This window comes from Ascaphus truei, chromosome 2 (genome assembly GCF_040206685.1).
Source record: "Ascaphus truei isolate aAscTru1 chromosome 2, aAscTru1.hap1, whole genome shotgun sequence".
Taxonomy (NCBI): Eukaryota; Metazoa; Chordata; class Amphibia; order Anura; family Ascaphidae; genus Ascaphus; species Ascaphus truei.
This window is the reverse complement of record NC_134484.1, coordinates 109,193,743-109,219,795: the sequence shown is the minus strand read 5'-3', so window position 1 is coordinate 109,219,795 and position 26,053 is coordinate 109,193,743. Positions and strand designations below refer to the sequence as shown.

Sequence of the window (26,053 nt, the reverse complement as noted above, 5' to 3'; positions counted from 1 at the left end):
ACCCTCACATTCACTTAACAATAAATGCAGTTTCTGCTAGACAACAAAATAGCATTCAAATTTGTTTGGGAAATATATCATTAGTTCAGAAGTACAGAAACTATTTGACAGAGCTGTGTGACAATCTTGCCCTGTTTGCTTCACATTTATAACACGTACATATCATTCTGATAGTCTGTTTGCCAAACAAGTGACAGGACAGTAACAAGTTAACTTGCTATTTTAAGTCTTCTTTTTGTTAGGACCACAGTCCTTCTTAGTAAGAGAAATCACAAATATGTGTAAAAGGTTATGTCTGGCTTCTCCAGGATACTAATTCCCTCCAAATGTCTATTGTGAGAAAAACAACAATTAAGCTGTGTGGGACAAAAACCAAATAATGGGATCAATCATTACACAGTGATGAAAGCAAGACACCTGCTGCCTGTGAACAATGCATAAAGACAATTATACAGCAATGATGAAATGCTGTTTAAGCATTTTATTCTGGTATTGCTCTATTCAACTTTAGAATAAAACAAAATGTGTTTTAATGCATTGTAATACATTCAGTACTTTGCCAGGGGACATTTAATTATTCTCATGCACACCCGACAAGAAAGCCAATTAATTTAGAACTTACTGGCAACTGCTGATGTATTGTAAAGGTAAGAGAAGGTTTCAATAGTAGTTTTCTAATATTCTAACTAATCACCGGTAGGAGAAAATCCTCAGAATTAAACATGAACATCATAGACCGTAGAAAACAATTTGAGCAGCGTGTAGCACCAAATAAGGTTTTATAGCAATTAATTGGGGGTTATTTACTAACATTTCCAAGCTGCAAAACTGGGGCAAAGTCTTTGCAAAAGGATTGCACCCCATTTATCAAAGGAAAAAATCCCATTGATTCCTTTTCATGCGTCTGTTTTCTGCACTGGTTTTGCCCTATTTTTGCGGCAGGGAGACATTAGTAAATAGACCTCTTTACGTTAATCTGCACTAAATGAGTAATTCTGTCAGTGTTGTGCGGGAAAAGAGATGAAGTTCCATGACGATTTTAAAAAAAAATCCACAGAAATGTAGTTGGATTGCAAATAGTTGTTTTCGCCCAGTGCTAATCATCACACTTCAATCACTTTTTTTTTTCATCATTACTACTATGCAATACAAGTAAGATGCCACACCACATACCACAATGGGATCATGCACTATTGTGCTCATTAAATGAGCCAGACATTGTTTTCATTGTATATCTTAAGCTCGCCTTTCTTCAGAAAATGCATGATTTACCAATCATTTGATGCAGAACAAAGCAGGGTGCCCTATTTTTACTAACTCCTCCTGCTAGCTCAAAAGCAGAACAGAACAGAACAGGTCAGCCTATTTTTACTGCTAAAATTATTCTGCTAATTTTAAAGTGAGCTAATGATAATTATAAGTACGGATGGGTGAATGTGTTGAAATTTGCTTTGCAGGTTTTACTTTCAAGTTTTAGAAAAAAGTAGAACATTATTGAATATTTTGAAGGAACTTCCAGCGTCACAAATTTGAGCAACATCATACAACCTCAGAGCGCCGGTAATTTTCACATAATAACGTTAGATTCCCAAAATAGGAAATGGACGTTATTTTCCTTATTATTAATCTGGATCCTCAGAGCTAATGAGAATCAAAGTAGTACTGCTATTAACTGTGATTTTCATGTTTCAGAGACGTGTTCTCTAATTATACAGGGGTGCGCAAACTTTTTGTCCTGTGACCCCCTGACTCCTCTCCCCCACTGCTCGCGCCCCCCTCACCTTGTATCCAGTGTCAAAAGATGCTGCGTTGCCATGGCGGCTCGTCACACCAGCCGTCTGAATCAAGGTAAGGGAAGTTGCAGAGGCCTCACGTGATCCCCCGGCATTGAATTTAAATGCCTTTGGGGAAGAGCGTGGGGGCCTCTGCAACCCCCAGAAAAAACTTGTGCCCCCCCTGGGGGGTGCACCCCCCAGTTTGCGCACCCCTGCTCAAAAACACAGCAAATGTGCATTGCTCAAACAATAAGGTGTTATTAATGCAGCGCCATCAACTAATAATAATAATAATAAAAATAGCATGTTCTTGTATAGCGCTGCTAGTTGTACGCAGTGCTTTACAGAGACATTTTGCAGGCTGAGGTCCCTGCCCCGTGGAGCTTACAATCTATTTTTCGGCACCTGAGGCACAGGGAGATAAAGTGACTTGCCCAAGGTCACAAGGAGCCGACACTGGGAATTGAACCAGGCTCCCCTGCTTCAAACTCTCAGTGCCAGTCAGTGTCTTTACTCACTGAGCCACTCCGTCTCAACTGAGATTTTCATGTGCGTTACCAAAAGCTAATGCAAATGATAATAGTGTGAAATTTTAATTTGTAAACGTATTAACTTTTTCACTTAATTATATGGTATATAATGTAATAATGACTGTCTAAATTATGATAGTACAATAATGTATATCCATACCTACAGTACCTGAACAATATTAATTCATATAACATTTTTATTCATGTACAACTAAAATAAATGAAGGACATCCTTGATTTATTTGAATTGTACATTAAATACAATTAAATATTAATTAATATTGTTGAAGTATGTATGAATATACATTACTATACACCCATACTTTGTACAGTCATTATTACATTTTGTACCATATTAGTTCACACAAATATATCACTTTAATCACTAAAAACCATAGTATCATTTAAGATTTGTTTCAGAAATGTATATGATCCATTATATACATCTCTGTACTATATGACACATGTAACTTTCTGTAATTAAAGGGTTAAGCCATATACTCATTACATTGCATTTAGGCTATTCCAAGAAATAACACAATGATAATCGGGGTCTGGTTGCAAGGGCAGCTTTTGTAAGGTGCTAAATATCGTAGCGTTATTCCCATGTATCCCAGGACATACTTGAAAACGTGAGGTAACTCTCAATGTATTACTTCCTAGTAAAAATGTTTAAAAATAAATAATGTGTCAACAGTATGGGAGGTCTGGGGATCTCTGCTTTACGGTAAACTGATCATTACCATATGATTTGCATATGAGTAAGCCAGACCCCCGTTAAAAACGTAGCGACCCGTTATTTTTTTACGGAAAATGCCAGGACATCGTTGCGATAAACACCTTTGGGTATATGTTATCGATATGGAATCGTTCAATTGAGATTTAAAAAAGTGTGACCTTCTGAGGATCTACACCTACGTTTGCTGTTTTTTCCATGTTGAAAATGCTACCACCGATTTTTTATTTTTCGATTTCTTTTATCTGTCGTTTCCAAATGATCTTTTCCATTTTTCTTGTCAATTTTTGAAAATAATCTCTAATGTTTACATTATTATAAAAAAAATAATAATCAGCAGCTGTTATTTTCAAACTCCGGTGAGTTTGCGAATAATCAAGGAAACTAAAATTATTTCCGTGGCAAATTCAAACTTGGGTTTGGAGAGGACGACTGCCTCTCTAGTTATGAATTAAATAGAATGAGTAATGTAAAACACACGAGAGTTTGAATTTACAGCAAGGGCTTTGAGAGAGGTGGGTTTGTGTAGCTTATATCACCTATCTTAGTTATAATATAAACTGATTTATATACAGCTCAACCCCATTATAACGCGATCCGTTACAACGCGAATCCGCTTATAACGCGATGCAAGCGCGGCTCCCAATTTTCGTATTTATGAATACTTTACAACACGATTATTGGTATCGTAAAACACTTTATTGTACAATGCATACAATTGTACATTACTTCTAACGAGATCCGCTTATATCGCAATGTGATTCTTTGGACCCCAAGCACAGCTTTGTAAGGGGGTTAAGCTGTATGTATATATAATTTTATGTATATAGCACCAACATTGTATGCAGCGCTTTACAAAATTACAGGTAACATAAAGTACAATGGGGGTGCGCAGCAAGTAAATGACAACATAAAGTACTGTAAAAGGAGGCCCTACCCTAAAGAGTTTACAATCTATGCCATTTGCGTAAAGGAACCAACTGGGGGACTATTCATCAAAATCGCCCTGCTGCAAAACGGGGCTAGAAATAATGCATCAGATTGATCAAGTATTAGCATTTCCATTTAAACCAATGAGATTTTCTTTCTTTTTAATAGATGTGGCACAATACTTTTGCTCTGGTCATGCCTCAGTTTTGCAGCCTGCACACTTGAAAAAAAAAAAAGAGATCCTGTGAAAGGGATGATACACAGAAGAAGAGAAGACACTAACTAGCAAAACGTGCAAGTTTCAAATTACACTGTTTACAAACTTTACCAGAGTAATTTAAACAAATCGAAAATACTTTTTTTTTTAAAGGTGTAAGTCAGAGATTTCACCAACTAAATGACATGCGTTCCATCTGTTCTTTTTAAATAATTATGCTAGAAAATAGCCTGGACTTTTATTTTACAATCCCAAGTTGCACAGTACTGATAAATATACCACTTATAATGTGTCCTAAATTGTCACATTTACTCAGACAATTTATAATTATTGATTTAAGAAAGAATGCTTTTTTATCTTGCAATGGATATCATTGCCCAAGTGGCCTCAGTTGTTGTCGGTTTTTTTTATCTGAGGCTGCTGCGGAGCTTGCGTCCACTCCTGTCATCTATGAACCTTGAGTCACTGGTCCATGCCTTGGTGTCTATGTTGTTGGACTACGGGAATGCCTTACATGCAAGTCTACCAGTGTGCCTGATGCAGTGGCTCCAGCTTGTACAGAATGCTGCAGCTCGGATGCTGAAACATGTTTCTAGCTTTGAACATATCACTCCCATCTTCTCAATATGCACTGGCTTCCAGTGATCTTAAAAAATAGAAAAAAACTGTGTACAAATTGTAGAAGTGTATGTGTTAATGTGACCAGTGCTAATGGAATGTTGGCAAGTATATTCCCCCTGCATACTACTGTGGCTTATCCGGTTAGCCTTCAGCCTTGAACCTGAGTCAGCACAGGTCGGTTGTTGTTATGGCATGATCCTGTGACGTCAGTGTGCAGAAAGTGGCACCGTGGAGCCGGAGCTCTAAGTGTGGGTATCCCCCAGAGCCAGTAGTCTTTTGGGGTAGCAGTGAATTGTTCCGTTGCATTGCTGTACCTGTACATGGACTCCCGTATCAAAGGGACTGTGTATCTGTGATTCTACAATCAAGCAGATGGGTTCCAGGATTGAGTGTCTTCATCTGAGCCTTATCCAGCCTGTGTAAAGAATCTTTGCGGCAACTGGAGAGGAGGATCGTGTGAACAGCTGATACTCCCCAGAGTTGACTTACCATCAGAGCAGTAACATGTACCCTAAACATGCCCTGTCCAACTGATTTGTCCTTGCTGTACATGCATATTATACCACTTCATTATTTATCATTATATCTTTACAATTTGACACTATGAGAGGTTGTGCGCTGTCTTTTTTTCTTTCTATGCTTCCAGTGATCTACCGGGTTTGATTCAAGGTGGCCATAAGGGCCTTTAAAACTCTCTTGAAGCTGCGGAGGGATACTGGCTATGATCTCAGGTTTTCTGGAAGGTCCGCCTTTCCGTGCCAATGGTACAGCACCCTATGCTGGGTGGCCCTTCTCACGTGCAGCTTCCGAGGTTTGGAACTCACTACCGCTAGAGCTCAGGTATATATCTACTTTACCACTGTTTCAGGCTCAGTGTAAGAAGATTGTATAAAATTTTACTTTAACTGTAAAATATTGCAATGCCCCCTTAAGTGGAGCAGAGTTTTTACTAAAAAAAAAATGATGATGATGATAGTAAATGGATTTCCACATAGGCAGTTTGTAGTGTGAGGGAGCTCGCGCTGACATTTAAAAAAGGGACAGTTTAGTCAGTAATCAGTTGAGGAGAGGGACAGGGAGGACAGTGAGGAGAGGCAGTTGTAGGAGATAGTCCCCTTACTTTTTCATAGGAGTATGTCACAGCTTCAGAGTCTGCAGTTCACATGTTGCTAGGCAACCAGTGAGGCTGTGAGAAGTATGACAGTTAAGATTAAGACAGTTGAGAGGGACAGTTTAGGCAGTTGACAGTTGAGAGGAGGACAGGCAAGGAGTGAGATATAAGTTAGTAAGCTAGTGAGTTAGGAATAAGTTAGTAACTTATAAATTAGTAACTTATAAGTTATTAATATAGAAGTTAGTAAGTTAGGAATTAGTAAGTTAGTGACAGTTGGAACAGTGATGACCAGGGACTGCTAAGGGAAGACTGCCTGGGAACCCAGCCCCTGGGAGGCACATACAAAACCAAGAGAATAGAAGTAAGCCCTTCCTGAGTGATATTCTGAAGCAGTATTTTGGGATGCAGTTTGCTAGAAGCTAGGAAGCCCAAAAGAATTGTGGTGGACTACAGGCAAAGACTGATCCAGAAGTACTTACCTTGCCCTGAAGAGAGCATTATACAGGGAACCTGTCTAATGAGGTATTGTGCTCTAAATTATAATAATTGATCCTGTGCAAGCCTGGAGCTGGTGTGTGTCTGTCAATAAAATACCTGTGAATTGCAAAAGATCCTGGCGCCCTATTTCTTATCTTGCCCTCCAACCCACCAACTACCCTCTATAACAGCCGACCTGCCAACGGGAACCCTGAGATCACAGGTAATTGACCAAGAAGCTGACACTCTAACCCCATCGGGAGCGGGGCAGGACTTTGCTAATACATGTACAACCTATCCCTGCTGCCAGGGGGGGGGGGGGGTATCTGTGCTAATTGCAGTGAATAGCAACAAAACCAGCATAAAGTCCTTCATAACTTAGGAATCAGTGAAAAAGATTCTACAAATCTGTTACCACAAAACTCAGTTATTGAGTGAGTTTGAAAAGTTAACATTTCTGCTATTGCTATTCTCCTTAAGAGCAACTTATATTTATTTTTTACTGAACAAGTATATATAACATGTTTAAATTAATGCCCAGCAACACTGATTTAAATAAAATGGTTTTAATTAAGTGATTTGTATTCCTTGGATAACTACACTATATGCATTATCCATACATACTGTATATATCATTTATCTGTTATTAATGGCTTTATAACGGTATGTTGTGCTTTTCTGAGAATCACAGTTATTTGTAATTAATCTATCATATAAGTGCAAGATGACAAGCTTGACATAGACAACTACCCTTAATGGTTATTTAAAAAACATTAACTGTACTTATGAGATTTGCAGCACATTAAATAATGCTATCTGTTATGACCAAGTAACATGTTTTTATTATTTTTGTTGCAATGCAATATTTTTTTAAATTACCTTCATTACTCACTCGATTCGTTTAAAGCATGACATGCCTAAATTGTATAATGTTGCAGGACTACATGTATTACAGATTTGTAGCCATTCTCCACTGGGATACTTGATCTGTAATTCAATGGATCATTATGAAGTAACGCTATTCTAATTTCAAAGGTGCAGTCCCACCTTGGATCAAAGTGAACGAACAATATTAATACGCTTAATGGGTTAAATCACTTTAAAAAAAAAACATTTTTTTTAAATTCCTAAGAAGTATGCATTAATTTAAACAATTATTTGATACTATTAATACTACCCTGGTAACCACACGCTTTGGGAAGTTTTTACAAACTTAGCCTAACCTTTTTCATTGGTAGACCCTAGTTATATTTATTTATATAATATTTTTCCAGAAGAAATACATTGAAAGTTACCTATAGTTTTCAAGAATATTCTGGGCAGAAAGTATACGCAACAACCTTATAACTTACAGTTACAGCAAAAAAAACTTGTGAGCACATTCACAGGTCTCAGACAGGTCTGCAACCCTGCTTTTCACCATCATCTCTTAGTATACAGCGCTTCCACTTTATAGTTACAAACATGTTTAAAATGGGAAACAGCTGAAGTCTTTAAGGAACACAGAAATAAAGTGCATTTGAGGGACTCAGGGAAATTGTTCGAGCAGTGGGTTGATTGGTAAAGAAAAAGCGACCAGATTCTTTATTAACCGTGGGACTAAATGCAGGTTTCTGGAGGCAGATCTAAGGAGATAAATGCTGTGTACAGTAGGGGTGAGAAGCCTGTTCAGATAATTGGGTAACTTGTCCAGAAAGTATTTGAAGGTAAGACAAGAAAGATGGACATTGCGTCTGGACTCAAGGGATTGCTTACCTAGTTCAGTTAACATATTACAATTGGGGTGTTCAAGTTAAATAGTAAGTAAAAATGGCCTATTGACTTGTAAAGAATGTCAAGTTGGCTGAGGTGAATTTGTAGTGCTGAATCATACAATATATCACCATAGTCAATAATTGGCATTGGTAACTTCTGTGCAATGCACTTTCTGACCAATGGGCTTAGGCAGGATTTATTTCTATAAATTAAACCCGTTTGGAATAGATTTTGAATGTCAGTTTGTCAATATACAAACCAAATGTTAAATTGAAATCGAGCCACATACCCAAATATTTAAAGCTAGTAACTGTGGCAAGATTATGGTTAGAGCTGGTTCTAATCAGTAGCTCTGGCAAGGGAATCTTACAAAATGTAGTCTTAGTCCCAAACACCATAGTTACTGTGTTGTCAGTGTTGAAAAACAATTTGTTTTAGGTGATATCATTTGGGGTGATTTAATTTTCTCTTCACTAGAAATGCCCTTCAGACATCATACAGTGTTTAAATAGCAAATATTTAGGTTTTAAGCATTGACATACAAAAGAACACAGTAGACTGTGTCACTTTATTGCTTTTACATTTTAAGAAAAGCGATTTCTGTAAAATATCCGCGTGTTGCATTAAGAAGCTTGTGAAATAGCACATCAGTTGAGAAAGAACATAACAAACTACCCCCTTGTTCTGGCCCAAGCACACCCTGATAGATGAGCAGGGACAGGCAGGTTAACTCAATCCGAGTGGTAGGTATGATGTCTGTACCTCACTGTGCAGCTGTGCAGAGCAGCACACTCAGGCAGGATAGGAGAGTGACACTGCTGTGTATATTGCACAGATCTGTGAAGCCGTGCTGCAGCTTCTGTTTCTGTGGAACTGTTTTTAAAGCTGCTTGCTCTGTATAGCTGTCTCAGCCTGTCTTTTGTAGAGTTGATTTTTACTGTCCTGGTACAAGAACACCCTGATAGATGAGTAGGGACAGGCAGGTTAACTCAATCCCATATATCAAGCAAGGGAACCTTCTTACTTGTTAAGTGTTTATTTGGGGAAACAACATACAAATAAAAAGGGGGGGAAAGTACTGAGGGAACACTGGTATATGAGAGCAATGAAGGGAAAGGGGAGCTATGAGGGAAGTGGGCTAAATGCAAGATATAGGGATAGGTAATGTGGCCATGTCTCCCTTTGGGCATCCCCATGGCCCTCATGGTTCCCCTACCTCCCGATGTGGCTCAGCAGGTGCAGGGAGGTTGCGGCAGGCGACCGAGTCGCCGGAGGCTCTCTTTGCAGGGCGCTGCCATCTTCAGCGGGGCCGCGCATGCGCAAAATGGTGCGCATGCACAGAGGCTCATCAATAGCGGCGGCCATTACTATATAGCTCTGCATGAGGAACTACAACTCCCAACGGCCCAAGGGGCTGGGAAACATGACACCCCACAGCCAATAGGGCTGCAGCATTCTCCTGCAGAAACAGATATGCGCAGAGGAGACCACGCCAGTCGGAGCTTGGACAAGGAGAGGGTAAGGTATGTGTGCAGGGCATCTGTGACCCTCGCACTAGGCCAGAGACCCCCTTATGCCTCAGCTAGGCCCCGACTCCCCTTAGCTTGTGGTTGCTGCAGGGGCAGGCCCATTAGATATGGAAACTGCCCCAATAGTACTAGTGTGAGGGACACAGCCAGGACGCGATTGTACGCTGGCATCAGGTGGTCTGGGAACAGATCACCACTCACTGAGAGACTATAAAGGTGGGACACTCCTGCTGGACCCCACTCAACATGGAGGCGGACTCGTCGCTGACGACGACAGCGTGGGACCGGACGGCATCTTTGCCTACAGTCGGCGCTACCGGGTGCTGGAGTACCTGGCAGGTATCAACAAGTGCACAAACTTTACACATGTTTGTTGTGGGCAGCGCTGTCTCACACATTGGGTGGGTTGCTTCTTGTGGACACCAGGGTGGCTGGGTGCCCAAGGGTCTCTCAGTACTTTGGGGGGATATCCCATCAGGTGTGGACACCGAGTTGGAGGGCACTGTGGAGTTACGACCGTGCATGGCCTAGTTGGTGGGGACATTAAAGTGTTGTCCTTTCTCTTATGCATACAGTAAACTGTTATTCTTATCAGTGTGTATCATTGTATTGGGTCATGTGGCGGGGTTATCCAACATAGTAGGATCCCGCACAGGTGGAGGCGCTGTTACCAGACAGATCAGACACACCCCAGACTCCCAGCAGCGGAGGCTCAAGCCTCCTGTGAGCCACAGGCAATGCACCACACACACAGTAGCCGCCATATCTCCCAGGTGAGGGGGAAAGTGCACAACATTTGGAGGTGCTGCTGAGATCTCAGACCTGGAGTGCCCGAATCAGCAGACAAATTACTAAAACCAAACACGACCACCATGGTTGCACCCTCCCAGTAAGAGGTCCATGACTGGGCCTTAGAATTCCACGTATCCCTGTGCCACGTGGTGTAAGGTCCGCAGCTAAGCCCCGCCCCTCAGGTGCATCATGCGGCAAGGATGCTGGGCCGTGCATGGCTGGAGCTGCACGCGCACATAGTGGCAGCGGCGCGGAGGAGCGACCCCGGCGGGGTCTGAACACACCCGCACCATCACGTGACATCATCAGGCCACGTCGTGCACCTCCCATGCGCACGTCACTGAACCAGCAATCAGCTGATTGCCGGAATGCACACACCTGATGCAGATTCCCTACTTCTCTCTCTGTGCTCCGCCATTGGAGGAAATTCCTCACACCCCTGTCCTTGATTGGCTTTTTGCCCTTCTTATACTGGTTTCTCCCACTTCCTCATTGCTGAGCATAAACTCCTGTTTATGCATTGTGCTCACTGCTGTGGATTCATCTGTTTTGTGCCTTGAACCTTGCTTGCCTTTTTGACCTGTCTGTTTTCTTCAGTCCTGACCCTTGGCTTCACTTCGGATTCCCACGCACTCCAACCCTTGACCCCGGCTACTTACCTTGACTATTCTATCTTCGCTACACCTGGACCTCGGCTTACCAACATCTACTATTCTCTAATCTCCAAAATTGAACCTCTGCAAGTACCCTGACTACCCTGACCTCTCCAACCCGACTAGTCTATACGACTTGGATTACTCACTTCGGACTGGACTGCGTGGTTGTGGGTCAGTGCCTTTCCATCCCCACCTCAGCCACGCGGTCTTATTCCTGTTTGTGGTGAGCAAAGTGTGACACGTGGCCGCCATGGTAGGTGTCCCCTCCAGTAATATATACTCAGAGAACACCCGCACAGCTCAGCAATAGACCAATGTGAGGTGCTAACTAGGTAAGGACAGGAATGTATCAACGAGAAAAAGAAACCTAGTATGCAAGCACTCTGTCACAAATGAATGTATAGTGAATGTATTAAAATACTTTATTGTATCAATAAATAAAAAAAGGGGGTTTAAAATAAAATGTATGTCAAACAGTACGTGACTGTCATTTATAACGTAACTCTGGTAAGTTAGGTTGATGAAACATATGGAGATCCCTGATTGATGTTCAGGATCTGTTGCTATTATATAGCTGCCTATAAATATAGGAATGGGGCCGTAACGGAGCCACTATGTAGATAATGTCTTATCCCCGTAGGGATGGATCAGAACATGTAGTAATTAACTCTGTAATGGTGCATTAATGATCCGTGGCAAGGGTAGCGAAGATAGATCCAATCTATGTGACTACCTTTATATGTGATCAGTACAGAACCAGTGGGTAAACTCCTTGTCTGTTTGGTGAGTATAGGGTTATGCAGATAGTATTTGAGAAAAACCCATGTAATAGTTTCCCAACCCCCCACTAGCCTATAGGGTGATATAATGTGCACAGTGAGGTGACTTTAGTAATCCTCACAGTGTAGTCATCAAGCAATAATAGCCAAATTAGTACTGATATATACTCTGGCTAAGGCTAAGGCTAATGCAGGGGATAATAGTATGTCCCCCAGGGATGGTGTACAGCTAATCTCATGTATCAGAGATACTACTGTATGGTAGGAACCCTCATAACACTTGCCCAAGGAGGGTGACAATCAAGTACAGTATATATATAACGAGATTCACATCCGAAATTAGCATAGGTGAAGCACTAAATAGAGCCTTATTAGGGGGTATACAGTGCATCATACGCAAAGCACAATCAACATTGTAATACAGTAGTGTAATGAGTTCATATTGAATGGACTTTGCGATTAAAGTTGCTGTTGCCCTGGAGCCTCATGAAACAGTAGCTGAAGCCTAGCTAGTTTCTGCAACGGAGAGGCAGGTATCGTACATGGTGGTACACGCACACCCCTCTCCCCCTTCATGGAACAAGATGCTTCAGTAGTTAAAAATACTTATTGCTAGCCTCAGTTGAATACTCAAAACTCAATGCAGTGGCTAGTCAAGTGCGACCACTGCGTAACCTAGCAGGCTTTTGTGAGTGGTTTAAACGAAGCGCAAAAAGGTTTTAGCAAAGAATGAATTCAAATGCTGGTACCTAACAGCTGATATGACTGGCGTCCCATTTCAAAAGAGTGCTGTGCGGCAGGTAACTTGTGATCTGTTACCCACGTGAACTCCTACACCCGGATACAGGAGTATACACGTAGGTATATCAACATATACACGTTAGGGAGATGCACAGAAAGAACATTGACTGTGAGCCGTATAGAGTGATACGTCCCCTCCAGTAAGTCTATAGTTACCGTTCTCAATCATGCGAGAAACTCTCCTGGTCTGGCCAATGCAAGGATCCTGGATCGCAAATATGACCCCGCAGGTCATTGGGGTGCAGTACTCCTGTCTACCGAACAAGAGATATGTATGGAAGATGCCCCTCAGGCCTTAAATCAGTCAGAGACCCTGCCCGCGGGATACCCCCTCATATACCCCAAGCTATCAGCTCCCATGGCAGCATCCACGCCGGGACTTTTCGCAGAGTTCCCTACCCAGGTGAAGCTCCAACCCTCTCCTACATACCCGGGGAATGGAGAACACCAGCCCCAACATGGAGCTCTCCTGGAAAGACCGACATGACCCTGCCCTGGGTCACGTTCACTACCAGTGCCACGTGAGAGGCCCACAGCTGTGCCAAGACTCCACATCATCACCTACCCCTAGCCGTCTGGCGAGAAGTCCTACGCAGGCCCCAGTTCAAGGCCTGAAAATGATAGTCGCTTATCAAGTGGTGGCTCCACACTGGGAGTGACCCTACCGCAACTAGTGGAGGCTCTAACCATGTCTTTTCAGTCCCTGAATTATAGAAAGCTCAAGGACTTCTCCGGGATAGTGCCCACACCCTTGGGGGTAGAAGGGTTCGATACCTGGAAAGAGCATGCTCTCCACTTGATTGACGAGAGGTCTTGCTCTGAGGCCATCAAGAGACAGTGGCTGGTCGAGTGCCTCTGACCACCGGCCGCTCAACTGGTACAGATGCACTGGGAAACAGAGGGAGAAGTTACCACTCACGAGTTGGTGGAACTCTTAACCCAATTCTACACCGGCGAAGATGATAAGGATGAGCACCTGGTTCAGTTCAGGGCTATCCGCCAAAAGGAGGGAGAAGAACTGTCCACCTTCAATCGAAGTCTACAGCTTTCATTGTGGACACTACTCTACAAAAGAATCAATCCCACTGCAGTGGTGGACCAATATAGGTTGAAATAACTTCTGAAAGGATCCCTACCCTCACACCCAGTGGCCCTCATGATGCGATGCGCTCCTCCAGCCACCACACCCCCCAGCTAACACCCCTCAGCTACATGGCTCTGATGAGCTACACCGGGAAACAGGAAGTACAGCTCCACTTCCATATCCCCAAGAAAGTTAAAGAACCTCGCAAAGATAAGCTCAAAGGGACGTTGACTCCAAAGCCCAAGGAGGCGGAAGGCGCCGAAGGCGACCCTCCTCCCAAAGCACATGCCACCGCGACTAGGTCTGGGCCGATGGGAAATTAACTGGGACAATACCACCTGTCAAGGGGAGGGGGAGCAGTCCATCCTGGTAAAAAGGCAGGGGGGATTGCCAAGGCAACTGGCTGAAGCCAAAAAACCCACAAGGGGACGCAACATTGTTGTAACAGCTAGGCTGGGGAGTGCTGGCTGCCTGAAGACAGAGAAAAAACCCAATCCTGTTCCAGGACCACTCAAGAAAATATATTTTTTTCTTTTGAACTTATCTTCTTCAACGTGATTGCTTTCTCTACAACAAAGAGCTGTTAAAGAAGTACACAGCCAGGGTGCAAAAGTTCCTCTCATAGTACTCAGAATAACAAGAACAATTAATTTAATTCTAGATCTCTCTGTAATATCCAGCATTGTAAATATTAAATTTCAACTGAAATATAAGTCAAGTGCGATGACACCATTAAGCTTTGCTTTTTTAATCTTACAACACATTAACTTGGTGAATTTTATTGATTGGAACGTTTGTTTTTAAAAGAGTTGTAGTCCCCAGGAGATACTAGGGTACATTTGATATAGTCCAAAGTGTTTTTGGGCCATTTTAGGACGCACATCCCCATTGACGTGAATTGGGGACAAACAGCCGCTTCACATTATATTGAATTTACCCCTAATAGTTTTCTTAGAAAGTACACATAGTACATAACAGCAGATTGCATTAAATGTATACAATTTCCTGTAATTCATAGAAATATACCTAGAAATTACTATGAATAATTATGCAGACTCCCAACAGATTGTTATTATCTGCAAACTTCCCTAAATATTTGTGAATCAATCAGATATAAAGGTCATTTATTTGATTCAAATACACAGATACTGTAGGATATTTGTATAAAATAGCTATATCAACATGTCAGTAAAACCTATAAGTTCCAAATAGGGGCAGATCCACAGAGCTCCATTAAATAAGGGCAAATAACGTGATGTTAATGGATGTAATTTTCCTTGAGTTTAACGGGTATCCACAAAGCTAAATATATCACAAAACAATGGCCATTAGTTATCTCATTAGCAGACGCTTAAGATCATGTTACGTTAGTACTACCTTGCATTAGCTTCAAATAACATGGCGTTAAGACTCTGAATAGGTGTTTAATTAAAATTAAAAAGGAGAAGGCAGCAAAGCAAAAGAACAATGTAAATAACGATATGATAGGTAAGATTTAATTAACTGTGGTCTTACATTTACCCAGACCTAGGGTTGCCATGTGGCTTCTCCAAAAACATTGGACACAATGGTGAAAGGTGCAACGTGCTCGAGTCACACATTCACACACAAACGACTTACCATGTTGTGTCCTCCTCTCCTTGGCCCCACCCCCAGGCTCCTAACACCTCCTACTGATTGGCTACATTACCCAGCAGCAGCCAATAAGGATAGAGGAAGCCGCCCAGCTCCCTAGCAAAAATCCTGCTCTCTCCCTGCTCAGGGAAATTCCGCGGCCCCCAAGGTGGTCAGGTCAGTATGTCCAGGGAGGTAATACTGGACACATACATAACTAATTTTTTACTATATAGTGTCCAATTATACGAAAGTGCGGTTCAATACTTGACACCTTGCAACCATACTCGGACCCTGTAAAATACCTATTTCAGGATCTGGATGTGAGTACCGTCACCTTAACTATGACCTAACTAACATACCGCTAAATCCCTGCATTATCTATAACAGAGCTCTGTGCACATGCGTTGTTAGAGGGGACACCTCTTTTGTATATCATTAGCACTAATGTCCATTATAGTATCACAAGGGCTTGTTACGGCTGAAAAAAACACTTAATGCAGCGTTAGTGAGCTTTGAAGATACCCATTAGCACTTAACGAGATGTTATCTTAAGTTAACGTCTCATAAAGGCGATAACAGAGCTTTGTGGATCTGTCCCTTATAATTGAGTAAAGTCAACATTGTTACTTTGCATTTATGCTTGATTACACAATTGGTTGTGGACTCATTTATATATAAGAAAACTTGATCATTTCAAATTAAAGAAATTGGTTTAATTAGAATGAATGGGGAGTACTTTTTAAAGTCTGCCTGTGGTGTTTCCCATTCCATAAAAGCTATATACTACTACTTTCTACCTTATACCTTCCTAACTTTTAATCAATTCTTTTAATGGTAGGTGAAGGGTGTTAGAACCAGTTTAGATCATGGAATAACACACTATAACACTTCACTTCCTCTCATCTCTCCTTTGCCTCCCAAACCCTCCTCAATGGCCTTATCTTCATTTTACACACTTACACTTCTCCAGTCATGTTTCACCTTTAATTTATTTCCCCTTAAACATGATCCTTTTTGGCATGGCAGCAGGCCATTTGGACCCACAGTCATTCTACCTTTGTACTAATAGCTCCAGGGCTTCCTTTTTTATCAAATTCTCCTGGTTTCAGAAAAGGATAAATACTGTTGCAACATTCAACAGAACCAGATTTCAAAGACAATGTATTCCAATATGGCATTTTTGTTTTGCTTATTTGTTTTACAGCTAGGAGACTTTAATAAATACTTTATGTCTTTGTAAAGAGACTTCACCACAATGCCTTGCACATCGAGGTGTCAGTCTTCATGTATCAAGGTTTCAAGGCAAAGCAGTCTGGAAAGCAACTGGAAGAAGGATAGACAGAATCGAAAAACTGCTATAGAATTCTATTCTACTGGAAGGAGTAACAAAATGGTAAACTGTGAAGCAGCTGTGGGTTGGTAAAGCTTCAGGATTGAGAAACAGATACAGTACACGAATGTTACCATGGTAATTGTAGCATTTAAGAATGCCTTTAACATCTCTACAAATATTTTAATAAGGAAAATGTTAATGATATTTTCCCCAATAAAATTGCTTCTGTGGGTTCATAATAATTGTAAAGATCTGGGTTTTGTAAACTACTATCAGAGTTTTTATTTAGCAAACCACAACCTATATCCATGGCTTAAGAGAGAAGAGATTTTCCAAAATCTCGTTAAAGAACGGAAGTAGCAAAAATATGGGGTTTGGTTATATACACGTAAAAGTGCTTTTTTTTTGTTTGTTACATGTTTCAAGGGAAAGGAGCCAAATAGCAAATATATGCTTTTTTCATTGTATACCAAACCCTGTGCAATTTAGCAATAATGACATTGTACATGCCAATTCTTCTGAGATGCCCAATTTTCATTTACATTAACAATGTTCATTTGTTAATGTAAATATTTTTCAAAAATGACTTCTGCTAAATTTACTGAGATATGCATGATAAATCCTAATTTCTTCTGTTAAATGCATTTATTCTAGTGCTATTAGTCTGCAATAATGTTTAAATATAGAAAAAATGTGGTGGCAAATGTTCAATATTAGCTGCTAAGCAAATGGGCTCAGGTCAAATGACCAAATCTAAAAAATGACATCACTAAATATTCCTGGCTTGATAGCTTAGTTATAAATAATGTGTTCCTATTCAAGCTGTACATTAAGCCTCTTGTGTGGCCTAGAGGCATTCTCTTGTGCCTGTAACCATTACAGCGTATCCATAGAAACGGACACATTTATTTCTTAGATTAGTGTGCCATTGAAAATATTAATATAATGCAGTAAATGGGGATTTAATCTAATCTGTTGATGGTAGGATGAAGTTAGTAAAAAGTGGAATGCCCTTACAGAAGGAATCATTTATTAGTTCAAAACATTAGCTAAATATTAGAGGGTATTTTATACTATTTTTGAGGCTTCAAAAGACATGGTGTAAAATATATTATGGTGTAAACCTTTTTCAATCACTGACATTTAAAATAAGATGATGAGTTTTATTTCATAAAAATATCAACGGTGCCTGAACAAAGGTTTTTAAATTAGATCTGTCCAGATAATCCCGCAATTCTTTTCAAATGTCCCAAAAAATACATTACACTTAACCTCATCTGTTCTTACACAGCTGCTTATCTTATTATCAATATAGTATTATTTAAGTGTACTATATACCTAATCAGTGAGATTTAGGGATTCTAGAACAAAAACAGTATTTCAATGGAAAAATGCTGATGTCTAGCAGTGAAACTCCATAGAACAGAGGTTCTCAACTCTAGTCCTCAAGATCCTTCAAAAGGTCAGGTTTAAAGGATATCCCAGCTTCAGCACAGGTGGCTCAATCAGTGACCAGCCACCTGTGCTGTAGCAGGGAGCCCCTGATTAAGCCACCTGCGCTGAAGCTGGGATATCCTGAAAACCTGACCTGTTTGGGGGCCTTGAATACTGGCGGTGAGAACCTCTGCCATAGAAGTAAATTAGATCACCAATGTTAAATGAGTAAGATACACTTCATACTGGTGAAACTCAGGAACATTTGAAAGCAAGAAACCAGAAGTTCACAACTCAAATATTTTTTTTTTTTTTTTTTAACATTCAATGTTAGTGAAACATATGATGGAAATAAGGGACATCTGACATGATTATGATCACTCTGTAGGTTTGCTTAAATCCAGAGAGTTTTAGATGTATTCGATCTTTGTACATGCCTTGCACACGCTTGAAGTAGTTGGTGCTTCAGCCCAGTCATAAAATTGAAATTATGCACAAATGAGGATGGCATAACCTTAAAGTCTGCTAGCATGAAAGGTAGGCCCAACAAAAAAGAAACTAAATTATAACATGGTATATTTACTAAGTGGTGTTCCTGCCTTATGGTGCTATTCTATGAGACACGTTCTTGCGCCATAATACACCTTATGGCCCATTCAAATAAGCGCAAGTAAGGTGATTTCTAGCAGCTGTTTAATGTTACTAAGCATTGTGCTTAGTAAATATGCCCCTCAGTATCAAATTTCCAGGAAGGGTGAATATCTGCATAGTAAATCATTTTTCTTTCCCCTAGAAGCAAAGAACGTAAGGTGGTTTTTTTTGTACGTTTGACACAAATGTTTTGGTGAAACTTCCTGCAACTCAGACTAGGAGGAGATTTTTGTCACATAAAAGATAAACAAGTGATCCACACAATACATTGGCATATCCCATTACAATAGGTGCTCTATGTAACTGCTACTCATATTGTTCTCTTCAAACCTTCCTCAAAACACAAGCTGGAGCAGGGACAATGGGGCCATACAGATGATACATGATGCAGAGAGGAACATGATGTTCATGACATGCCTCTTAGTATACACCGCGTATATAGTATACTGTATTACGTGTATATAATATCGATCATATTTTTTTAATTACAAAGAATCTATGCTAATAGGATGTCTTAATAATAGTAAACGACAAAGTTACACTGTATGGGCCTCACCTTGGCAACAATCTCCTTGACCTTTTGAAACTTCAAAGCCAATGAAATACACACAAACTATTGTAATTCACGAAATGCAATAATTTAGTGAAATGTTTTATCATTTAATTAATTGATTAATTAATTAATAAAGCACCTGCACAGTTCTGGTAAGATGCTTAATTTAATATATAAAATAACACTACATTACTTACTTTATTGATTTACCTTGCTGTGATTGTAATGTTTTTCTTCTCTGTACCCTATAAATTCAGGAGATCTTTTCTGACAGATAATGAAATGTTGAAAAGAAAAGTATTACTCCATGTCCTTGAAATGTTAACAAGCAATATCATAAAGAATTTCAATAATAATTGACTGAGCCTGCCAAGATTATTAATTGAAATGCTACAGTTGCTGTAGGAAATCATTTTGATTTCAAAGCCTTCCCTTTTTCCTCTCTGCATGCAAGCGGACTCTTTGTTGGACTAACCACATCCTTTACCAGTTATGTTTTTTTATTTCAGCAGATAATAAAGAGCGAGCATCTAGTTTTGCCATGTCATAAGTGATGATGTTTCACATGAAAAAGAGGAGAGCTCACCTACCAGATGAAGCTGAAATATAAAACCACTTTTATTCATGTGATGTGTCTAAATAAGCTGATGTAGCAAATCGTGTGAGGAATACGTAACATTTAGGATTTAACTGTTGAGCCAACAGTATGAGAGGCAAATTAAAATGTATAATAGCAAAGCAATGAATACAGCTCGACAGATTATATCAGTATATAAATGCACTTTTAAAGAGACATTTGAAGCTGGCGATTTTTTTTTGTTGAGATTTCTTTTTTTTTTAAACGTAGGATTGGAACAAGGGGTCTCCGGAGCTGAATCCTATTCATTTAAACTCCAGAAACACCTGCTACTTGAGATACTTACTTCTGTAGGAGGTGCCGGTAGCCGCTCCGCTCGGCAAGCATGGTTCATTTAATGGCGGAGTTTCAACGCTCCCGTGTCCTGTGGGCCATATAGGAAACAGTGATGTCATCAGGTTCAGCTTCCTATTGACCCATGTGATGCGGAAGCTTTAAACTTTGCAGAGATACAGGCACCCCCTTTTGAATAAAAGACAAAAACAACAGCGCAAAACCGCAATAGTGAAGTATATCAAATATAATTGATTAAAGTATAGGGTAAATATTCCGCGTACATTTGGTAGATAAACAAGCGCATTGAATGTATAATACACAACGGGTTACCACACGGTAGAGCTGCAGCAGATGAAGTTGCCCTCTGATAGATCTCGAATGGGGTTTTGATGTCAGCTCCGCGTCTCGAACAGATGGCGCGCTGCACACTCCGTCCTTCAATTGACACAGATCTCATCAATAGAGGATCCCACTCGGAAGCGAAAGCAATGAGAGTCCCAGAATACAGGGCAGCATCACCACTCACAGGTAAGGCAGTCACTTGATGGTAAGTCCTTTGCGCATGCGTAATGCGAGGTGTCAGTCCAAACAGCACAGAACCCGGATCACAGAGCCCCACAATGACACTTAGAACGTATTGTGATCGCTAGCACCGTCACAGCAGATGTCCACCGCTCTTCCGTCAAACAGAAGCGGAATATGAGGCTGACAAATGTCGCACAATAGATAAACTGGAATATGCAATTGCACAGTATAAAACACTAATCCGGGAAAACACACATCAGGGAAGCGTAGCGTTTCAGCTATGAAACGCGTAGGATTAGTGTTTTATACTGTGCAATTGCATATTCCAGTTTATCTATTGTGCGACATTTGTCAGCCTCATATTCTGCTTCTGTATGACGGAAGAGCGGTGGACATCTGCTGTGACGGTGCTAGTGATCACAATACGCTCTAAGTGTCACTGTGGGGCTCTATGATCCGGGTTCTGTGCTGTTTGGACTGACACCTCGCATTACGCATGCGCAAAGGACTTACCATCACGTGACTGCCTTACCTCTGAGTGGCGACGCTGCCCTGTATTATGGGACTCTCATTGCCTTCGCTTCCGAGGGGGATCCCCTATTGACGAGATCTGTGTCAAGTGAAGGACGGAGTGTGCAGCGCGCCATCTGTTCGAGACGCAGAGTGGACGTCACAACCCAATTCGAGATCTATCAGAAGGCAACTTCATCTGCTGCAGAATTACCGTGTGGTTACCCGTTGTGTATTATACACTCAATCCACTTGTTTTATCTACCAAATGTACACAAAATACTTACCCTATACTTTAATCAATTATATTTGATATACTTCACTATTGCGGTTTTGCGCTGTTGCTTTTGTCTTTTATTATCTAGTGTTGTCAGAGTTCTGAGCCACTTTCGTGTGATACAGCTGCAAATGCCAATGATATTTATCACAGATATTGTATGATACAATTATTTTTCATATTGTGTGAAGGGTTCATGCAAGGGTGCACTTTTTTCACTTAAATACTAGTTTATTCAATGTTTTATAGTTTAATTTAGCTGCGCACAATTTTCTTTCACTTACCCCCTTTGGAAATCTGTATCTCGGGAAGCAGGGTGTCCTTGGAGCTGAAATGAATGGGGTTCAGCTCCGACAACCCCCCTGGTTTAGCCCTTTGTTAAAACAAATAATAATTTAAAAAAGTGCATGAATTTCTCTTTTAATATAAGTACATATTTCTTTACTTTCCAAACTGTAAAATTATACACTGATCAGACCATTGCTAACGCCAAATAAAATCCAATTTAAGAAAGCTTTTTGATTGACTACTTTTTGTTGCATTCCAAGTTAAACACGTGGGTCCCCATGATCAATAAGTATATGTAACTTGCAATATCTTGTTTGGCTCTAGTGCATGGTGGTTTTAGAATAGGTGTGTAATACAATATGATTCTTACTCTCATTTACTTGAAGACACTTTTTTCACATTAATGCAATACATGCCCCACAACTGCCCAAAGACAATGGGAGATTTGTATTAAGATGGAGCAATTGTCTCTATAGTGTGGAGGAAAAGATTTGTTTTGTGTCCATTTTTACTACAAACCATGTATTTCAGTTTTACATGTTACACCGATCTCTTAAGCAGCGGCAAACACCACCAGAGACATGGTGGTTTTTACTGATGCACAATTTAACTTTGATACATCTCATTATATTATTGCTCCAAGTAACATCTTCGATAGGTATTCCAAAAACCACTCCCCACATTGCTAAGTGATACAAATGATCTGGATAAAGAATTGTTGCAAAAGCACCTTTATACATACATACAAACAGGCACAACACAATAGAAGAATCCAGGGTAGGAAAAACGGAGCACAGCAGATGAAAAAACGAGGGCTATGCACATGCCAAATGGGTTAAAAACAATTTATTGAAATAGAGGTGACATCATGGAGGGTGGTATGGGAGGGTAACTCTGACGCGTTTCACGCTCTTGGCGCTTTGTCAAAGTGCCAAGAGTGCAAAATACATCAGAGTTACCCTCCCATGTCACCCTCCATGATGTCAACTCTATTTCAATAAATTGTTTTTAACCCATTTAGCTTGTACATAGCCCCCGTTTTCCATCTCCTGTGCTCCGTTTTTCATACCCTGGATTCTTCTATTGCATCATACAACAGGAAGCACGCCTCAGCGGACAGACCACACAGTGAGTATCTTACCAGGTCATTTATTGGTTTATATACCTTGATGAAGATGACACATTGCATTCAGCTCTAATGGTATTTGTTCCTGAGTCTAAGGAGGAGAACCAGACATTATTGCCAGTTAGGCTACTACTGGCTGCATTTTCCCCTGCAACGGTCATATTTTCACCCTAATCTATGAGCCGTGAGGATTATATACTCCATGGTTTTGCATCATCCTTCTCACTTTTCATGGGTCTCTCCCTAAGTATCTAATTACAGTTTTAATCACATGCTGTGTATGCCCAATACTGGGTAGCACTGGTTCAAGAACTTTGTTCTATTTGTCTCCACCCACAACACACAACTGATGCTTTTATTGTCAATATAACTTCAGATTTTCGTGACCTTTAATACATTTTCCCCATTAACCTTAATTTGTTGAAGTAAGTACTAATAATTCAATTGTATAACGTACTTGGGTATCAACAACTCAAAGTAGTTTAGGTCAGTTTTGGTAGATTAGTACCACCTGCATTATCTAGCAATATGGATAATGATTACATGGAGGAATACGAGGATACGAGGAGAAAGAGCAATTACCTGATGGCACATATGATAACAATCATTTTGTATAATTTAATCCTATTCAGAGCTTTGGGTATTAAACCTATCTGTCTTAGAAAAGTTCTGTAAATGTATTTAATTATAAAATGACATTCAATAGATGTATTCACTCACTGAAAGAGGGACGATGGAACAATTGTTGTGCTCCATATTGTTGCAGTGGTTTTGGCAACGCTATCTTTACTATATATCTTGTGCTTTTGTTAGCTTCAGTATATAGAAATTGACGGATATTACAGAACACTTTAGGCTCTTCTAGTAAACAAAAAGAAATTCTGCATTTTCATTTCTCATTATTTCAACTACATGAAACAAGCGTAGTTCTTATGGATAGGGATATCTTTTTTGTCAGACATTTTCCGATTTTAATTATTATATAATCATACTATTATCTAACTCATACATCCAATTAATAAAAAAAATGGTCCATAATAAGAACAATGTTTTTTTTTCTTTTTCAGGAAAGCACAAGAGTGAGCTCCTGAAATCGTCATGCTATTGTAAATTGGGAAGACCCTTCTCTGCACATGGACTGTAGATGATGTATCTAACAATAAAACAAAAAGCACAGATGGATCTCAGTTGCAGTAAAACCAATATTTACATGTAAACATTGGAAGATAAAAAAAAAATAAGTGTACTGTATGTAATAAAAAATTGGTTGAAATTTGAAAGTCAGGTGGATCATGTGGTAGCAACACACCTTGGCACTGGTAAAACAAGATACTTGTTAATATATTTGAACAAATATGTAAGTGCGCAAAATTGTATGCACAGACATTTCAATCAACTATTTTGGGCTGTGTCGAACATTTCTTTCTCATGCCCTCAAATAAAATAATAGGTACAGCTATGCATCAACTATCCAATATCACCCCAAACCTTAATGGGATCAGCTGTGCGGCTAGACCATACTCTATCCCGAGTCCCACTCCATCCCACAATGAGCAGGCCCTTTACCTTTTGTTTCAAAATTGCCACTTATTCCTTCTTTTATATTCTGTTTATGTAATAAACATAGCTCTGTACCCCCAATGTACTGCACTATTGTATGTTGGTGCTTTACAAAGAAACTATAATAATATCAGTATCACACTATACAACAGGGGAGCGCAAACTTTTAAAGCTGCGCCCCCCTGCCAGGCCTCCCCCGGTCTCGCGCCCCTCTCCTACCTTCCACATGGGTCAAATGACGCTCCGGGGTCACGTGACATCACGTCACGTGACCCGCAGTGTCATTTGACGCCGCATTGCCATGGAGACGCGTCTGAAACAAGGTAAGTTTCCTTGTTGCAGAGGCCTCGCACGATACCCCGGCATTAAATGCCTGGGGGAAGAGGGCGGGACCTCTGCAATGGCCCGCGCCCCCCCAGACAAAACTCCTGCCCCCCCTGGGGAGCGCGCCCCCCAGTTTGCACACCGCTGCTATACAGTGTTGAGTGCTACAGTACCCTTGCTACATGGCAAGAATTTTTTTTATTGTTTATTACCATTATTAAGGTTTATTAGAGCTTAAACATTATTAACATATATATATATATCTATATATATATTTTTTTTTTTTTGTTCGTTTGTTTGAAATGGCAAGATTAACTTCTGTAGGGGTTCGCATTGTTTTCCGGTCTCATAAACACATAGGGGTAGATCCTCAGAAAGGCGCACATTTTTTTTATGTTCCGCTAATATCAATATAACATACCCATATCTGTTAAACATATCACCAAAAGTGCTTAGCGCAACAATGTTCTCCCATTTAACCTAAAAAGAAAAGAATAATACATTTTAACAGACTTTAGGCTTACTCATATGCAAATCATAGGGTAATGATTAGTTTACCTAACTACGGAGATACACAGACCTCAGTTACTGTTAACGTTTGCTAATAAGTATATAACATGAATAATCATAGTGCTAACATAATTATCTGTGATAATTGTTTAATGAGATCTGAAAGGGTATATATGGACACTTATTAACCCTACCACTCACACACTCCTGACGAAGCCATTGACAGCTTGTAAGAGCTGGGCGAAACGCGTAGAGTGGTGTTTTGGTCTAGTGAGGGATCCGTAGCGGCACCATCCACTGAGCAGTGACGTCACATGCACCGGAGGAGACACGGAGTTCAGAGTCCCAGGTTGCAGACGGAGGAGATCCAGAGCCAGAGAGGAGGTGGTGAGAACGGCGGAGTACCCCCTAGATTCACTATATATGTGAAAAATGCGATTTTAATTTTGGCACAGTGTAAGTGCACATTTTATATGCCTAATACCTTTTATAAAGTCAATTTAAAGACAGATCGCGCTATGTAGTTCTGTTTTTTCCCCTGCATGTGTATCTACCACTCTGATGAGACGAGCCTGGAGGGAGTCACACAGTAATCAGCATTCACCTGGGGTGGCAGCCCAATCTGCCAACTGCTTA

General features: G+C 40.4%; 1 protein-coding gene and 1 long non-coding RNA gene across 8 annotated transcripts in view; one reads left to right on the top strand and one right to left on the bottom strand.

Annotated features, from left to right (window-relative positions):
- Positions 1–26,053, bottom strand: part of TOX (thymocyte selection associated high mobility group box) — a 386,296-nt gene that overhangs the window by 334,525 nt on the left and 25,718 nt on the right. The window lies entirely within an intron of this gene.
- On the top strand, positions 5,920–24,298 carry LOC142484692 (uncharacterized). Of its 5 annotated transcripts, XR_012798163.1 has the most exons (5): positions 5,920–6,623; positions 15,453–15,587; positions 16,618–16,881; positions 19,642–20,045; positions 24,091–24,298. It is a non-coding gene; the product is annotated as an uncharacterized LOC142484692 (long non-coding RNA). The 5 variants fall into 5 exon arrangements; XR_012798151.1 differs by lacking the exon at positions 24,091–24,298 and having other exon boundaries at positions 6,011–6,623; positions 19,642–20,513; XR_012798145.1 differs by lacking the exon at positions 19,642–20,045 and having other exon boundaries at positions 6,012–6,623.